This window comes from Gallus gallus, chromosome Z (genome assembly GCF_016699485.2).
Source record: "Gallus gallus isolate bGalGal1 chromosome Z, bGalGal1.mat.broiler.GRCg7b, whole genome shotgun sequence".
In the NCBI taxonomy this organism is placed as follows: Eukaryota; Metazoa; Chordata; class Aves; order Galliformes; family Phasianidae; genus Gallus; species Gallus gallus.
Window position 1 is genome coordinate 20,116,131 of NC_052572.1, and position 6,000 is coordinate 20,122,130.

The window sequence follows — 6,000 nt, forward strand, 5'->3', positions numbered from 1 at the left end:
GGAGAGACATGGGCCTGTTGGAGGGGGCCACAAAAATGATCCGTGGGATGGAACGCCTCTCCTATAAGGATGGGCTGAGAGAGGTGGGGCTGTTCAGCCTGGAGAAGAGAAGGCTCTGGAGAGACCAGAGAGTGGTCTTTCAGTATCTAAAGGGGGGCTCTAAGAAGGAAGGGGACAGGCTCTTTAGCAAGGTCTGTGGTGACAGAACAAGGGGAAAGGGTTTCAACCTAAAAAAGGAGAGATTTAGACTGATTATATTACAATAAGTGTGGTGGCACGCTGGCACAAGTTGCCCAGAGAGGTGGTGGATGCTCCAACCCCTGGAGACGCTCAGGATCAGGGTGGACAGGGCTCTGAGCAATTCTCTCCTTCCAGGAGAGTCGGACTAAGTGACCCTTAAGGGTCCCTTCCAACTCAAACAATTCTATGAGTCTATAAAGCACAACCTGTAAATTGAGAATGAAGCCTTCCTGCACTGACGTTATTGGATTTATAAGGAGTGACATTCCTGTCACTTAGTCACTACAGCTCATGTGGTCTTGAATTTTCCTCTTTCTTCTAAGATTGACTAAAAGCTTCTCTGCATGAATTAACGTTCACACAGTTAATATTTCTATTGCTAGTTCCAAGGCACATTTAAGTAGGATCTATTTAATAGACTTAGTGGCTTACTTTCTGTAGAGTAACTTGCCTTTAATGAGATAGCAATGCATAAATAGACTTAAAGGTGGAAGTACTCACCAAATCTCTACCTTCCCAGGTGGACTTTGTTAAATAATGAAACTGAGTAGTTACTAAAATACTACAGTTTTAGGTAGCTTTACTTATTCCAGTCCCTTGGTTAACATCTTCTACCTCAGTTTCTAATGTTCAGCTGGAAGAAAAACTGTTGCCCATTCCAAATTTGTTGTTGCTATGGAACCAACTTTGCTGACACTGTAGCATTATTTTTCAGTCATATTCTTAGGGTTTCATCAGAGCAATGCTTCCATGAATGCATACCTGTTATACGCTGCAGCAGTACCAGGTAGTGCTGGATTTAGTACCATTCCTGGCTTTTTGCTTCACAAAGCTGTGTCATAAACTGGGAGATATGAAGGAGCCTGATAATGTATACCAAGAGGAGTACCCTCTAACCCAGCAGTACAATTCAGTATCAGCAGCTGGCTGTTTTGTCACTTTATAACTTTCTCCTTATCCTGCTACCATTTCCCCATTCAGTCATACAAGCTGAAGGATGCTGTAAAGCTTCAGGAGAGAAGATAATTTCCATTTGATTTGTTTCTGAGAAAAGGAGACTTGGATTGTAACGCTGAATTGTATTTGTTGGGGTTCTAGAGAATGTCGATGTGTAACTCTATCCACAGATAGAAGTTTTCATTTTTGTCACTAATTTCATTATTATGAAAGTTTTCTTACTTGCTGTCCCGAGTTCTTTCTATCTCTCTTTCATAAAGCAGAGAAGCTCTGCAGAGGTTAATGAGTAACTAATTTCAGTCAACTCTGGGCTGTACTTGGACTTAAAATTGCTCTTATCCAGAGCCTCAATTCTTTTCTCTTTCATCAAAGGCGTATCACCAGAATACTTAGTAATTGTTACTGGAAAGTCTAAGGTCAGATGGCTGCAATTCAAATAATTACCTACAGATCTGAGACTTGGATTGCATTAATTATTTATTAGTTAGATGGACAACTGCAGGAATGGCCTGCCAAGGTAATGCTGCTTCTTTCTGTGTGCCTTGGACTCTTCTATCGGGTTGCAGAGGGGAGAAACTTTTTCTGTGTTTTGAGATTTTCCTTTTAAATTGGTCTTCCACCTTCAATGCTGAAGTGAACTTTCTTTGCCTGACTTTGGGAGAATTCAGCTACTCTGACATGCTTTTTGTTGTTGTTGTTGTTGTTGTTGTTTCTAGAGATGATCAGCTGTTTAAAGGTAGAGATACCTTCATGCTTTTAAAAATCTTGCCAGACCACCATATTCTCATAACCATATGAGCTTTTTCCTGTTCTGCCCTTCTGGGGAGAAACAGTTTTGAAAAGCTTTCTGCAGAGAAAGTCTGACCATTCCCTGCTTTCAGTGGCAGAGGCAGCTGGCCACATCTGTCTGCAAAAGGTGTTTCATAACCCATTTTTCTTACTTCCTACCTGGGACTAGTGAGATTTTAGAAAAATTGCTGCAATTTGTCTGTACATTACCTGCACGTCACATCCTCGTTCATCTTACCAGCATCAGCGTACCCAGTGTAGAGTTCTGGATGATTCAGGACTTGCAAGGTGAAAGGGACTAACAGAGATGGTGGCATTGCACTGGTAGTGCCTACATCATGCTGAGCTGCTGGGCCCTGCTGGTGCTAACGCTTTGTGGCACTGCTGCACAGCATGCAGAGCAACCTCAGGTCACACAGCACTACCTGTTACCGTTAAGCACACTTCAGTAACATCGCTTGTGCATCTCCACGTGGTACTCCTGGACATCTCAGGCTGAGGAAGGTCCTACCTACTTTCCCTAGCCTTAGGCAGAAGGACAGTCTGGTGTTAGGACTGTATGCAGCACCTGTATCAGAAGGGACCTGTCAGCACCACCGCATGCAGATGAACCAGACCTATTCTGTTCTCTGCTGCATTCAAACGTCATGTCACCCCACGTGGTGAATTGCTAGCAGCAGGTTCTTTTGGTGCACGCAACTGACGTCAGCACAGACGCTATCAGGGGTAAGGGATGTACTTCTGGCTAATAACCACAAAATAACATTGTCATTAACTTTCTGAGTACTATTTCTGACTCAGCGTGTTAATTTAGCCTTGTATGCATTAGGGCACACGTTAAATTTGTCACTGGATGTTCAACTTTTCTTATTGGAAGATTTTACTCCGGGACTTGGACTGCAGATTAAAATAACTGTCATCATTGTATCTGAATGCTTATCTGAAAACAGTTATCAGCACAATGCAAACAAGTGTCTGCCTGCACATAGTGCCATTCCAGCACTGAAACAATGGATAAACTGAGTACTGCAACAAACTGCATGAAACAGAAGCCGTGAAATATTTTCTGAAATCCCTAGGAAGGCTCTTTGGTCCCGCTGCCTTTTCGGCTTTATTTGTCAAAGAAAACAGTAAATTGAGGTGTTTTGTTTTTTTTTTTTCCCTACAGCATAATTGAGCTCCTGAGGTTTACAGATTTTATCACTTCACCTTTCAGAAGAAGCAGTAGCTGTTAGCTGTGAAGCTGAAGACATTGCTTCTTCCGTCTGCTAAGAGCTCAGTGTCTGTGCGTGATGGGGGGCACAGGAGGGGTACAAGGCATGAAGAGTTGCTGCAAAACTCCACGTGGTTCTGGGAGCCCTGGGAAAAGGCATTTGAGAAAACTCTCTTTGGTGTGATGTAGGTGAACTAAAGCTCTCTGGCTGGCAGGATGCAACTGGAAGAATTTGCAGAAGGAAGCCTGGCTCCAGCAGTGCTCTCTGGAGACAGCAGAGGAGGAAAGAAGGGCTGTGTCTCACTGGGTTGTTGAAGTGACTCTGCAGGCACATTTTTCAGGCTACAAAGGAAAGGATGTCAGAGAGCTGAGATGTGTTCCTTCCTGCTACAAAATCGTCTTGTCTGTTTTCCAAGGGTTGGACCACAATTTTTATTTTATTGGACAGTCTCATAGTGTGATCTCCTTAGCAAAACTGTTGATGAAAATCCGTTTTTCTTCATTTTGGTCCCCACAGGTATCTACTCTCAGGACCAGGAATGCTAATTGAGGTCCTAAATGGAAGCACAGCTCGTAACAGTGATCCATACCAGATGGATTCATTTCTTTGGTGGCTCAGTAATGATAATATTACTTCTATAGACCATATCACGAACATGCTACCAGATCTACAAGCAACAACATTCAGTAATTTTTACTATATTTGATGGTTTTTCACCTTAGCACAGTTCCTAACTCCAGCGATTCTCATAAATTAAAGTTAATGGTGTACTTGGAGCAACGACACATGCCGTATCTTCACTTATCAAATGCAACACCTTTGGAATTAAGGTGTGCATTTTGAAGGCTTTCCAAGCACATTTGCTTGTCTTGCTTAAGTGCTGCTGCTTCAAAAAATAAATGATTAATTACTAATTTTAAAATGTTCATGATTGCCATCGTTCTGCTAGCTGTGGTTAATAATGATGAGTAATCATGAGATAATCAAATCTGACTGTTTCAGTAGAAACTTTGCGTAAGGAACAATAGCTTTTTTCATTTTATATTTTGCTCAGATGAAAACAAAATTGAGCTGATGCCCTTTAAAAAATTATTGGGGAGGGTCAAATGTTTAAAACCATTGTATTCTCTGTATGCTATGCTTGTTAGGCTAAACACGTACTTCTGCCCTGACTATTGATTAGATTACCACATACTACTTAGACATTGAACATGCAGGAATTTCCTCTCAGATTTACACAAAGTGAGTGATTTACACCAGTTTTCAAAGAAGGCCCTAAAATAATTGTAAAGGAGCAAACATGAATTTGCTGCAAATGAAGCACTTCTGCCACAAGTGTGCAGGTGTAACTAAAGTATGGCTTTTAAAATAACATTCCATGTCAAGGGACATTTCATGCCTGAAGTCAACAGTGGCTGTCAGCAGGTGGCAAACTTGTCCTCTGGGCTGGAGCAGTGCAAGTAATTGGCTTTCTTTGCAAAGAAAGGAAAAAAACGATGGCTTTGCAAAAAAAAAAAAAAAAAAAAATTAAATATATTAAATATATATATATATACACTTATATCTAATAGGTGACCTAAGATTTAATGCTGTATTTCTTTTTTAGATTCCTTAATCATCTTTTAATAAAATGGCAGCAGCTTTTGAAATAAAACTGTCACTTTTGAGCATGTCAAAAATCTAGAAGATTTAAAATAAATATTCTTAGGTGAGACAATTTGCTGAGCCTGCATGTTTTCTCACTAACTAAAACTAGTTTTCAGTTTCTGCATTTCATTAACCTCCAGAAAGCTTACTCGATTCTATTATGGAATTTCATATCAGTGTAACTCTTCAGAGGTGGCAACACATCGGTACTTGAAACAACAGCAAAAACAAGTAAATAATTAGTCATTTTGACTATGACTGTGGGTTGTCATCACTTTCTTCGGTGATTTTTAACTGCTTCTTAACAAGAAAGATGATTGAAGCAGCGTTGTGAAATAGAGATAAGATGCTTGAATGATGTGACTGAATTGAAAGCTGATTCTTTCCAGTATTTGTGCTAGAAATGTCTTTGGTGTGACTTGGGGAGTATAACAGAATGTGTGCTGTTCAGTATTTGTGTTTTAAGCTGAGAATGCGTTTCCCCGCTTATTCAGGAAAACAACCGAATCAACCGTATGCTGTACACAACTATAATACCAGCTTAAGAAATCTGGAATTTCTGATAAGCCAATTCTCAGAGTGTGTCCAAATCTGTAGAACAATAATAACAGATATTTTGCTGCATGGCCATGTTTCAGAAGTACATGAGCCATTTCTGAAGTTGTCCCTGAAGTATTTGAAAACAAATATTTTAGTTGGGGTACTCACTTTATTCCAGCTGTTATCTGATTTTTTTCAGTTAAATAAAATGTGACAGATGTATCTTCCAGGTGTTTTTGCATGTTGCTGAGGAAAACTGGAAATCCACATATAACAGGAATGTGAGGTTTTGTATGTGTATGTAGAATTTATGACTTTGCAAAGGAAACAGAGACCCCCAACATATCACCTTCACTGTGATGGCTCTCCCACTCACCTTTAAGCATGACACAGGTTGTGCAAGGAAACATACAGAAATAAGCTGTACATCCACTGGAGTTTTTTATTATTAAAATATCTTGGTCTCATCTGACTTGTGAAATGCTCTGCTATGCATTTTCTCACTTTTAGCACAGAGGGAACTTTATCTTTTTTTTTTTTTATATGTATAACAAATGCATGGCAGTTCAGTAGCACACATACCTTTCAGTTTTTTTAATATATAAATGAAAAC

General features: G+C 40.0%; 1 long non-coding RNA gene across 1 annotated transcript; it reads left to right on the top strand.

Annotated features, from left to right (window-relative positions):
• Window positions 1-1,376: 1,376 nt before the first annotated feature.
• On the top strand, window positions 1,377-5,609 carry LOC112530671. The gene is made up of 2 exons (XR_003072459.2): window positions 1,377-1,714; window positions 3,155-5,609. It is a non-coding gene; the product is annotated as an uncharacterized LOC112530671 (long non-coding RNA).
• Window positions 5,610-6,000: the final 391 nt, after the last annotated feature.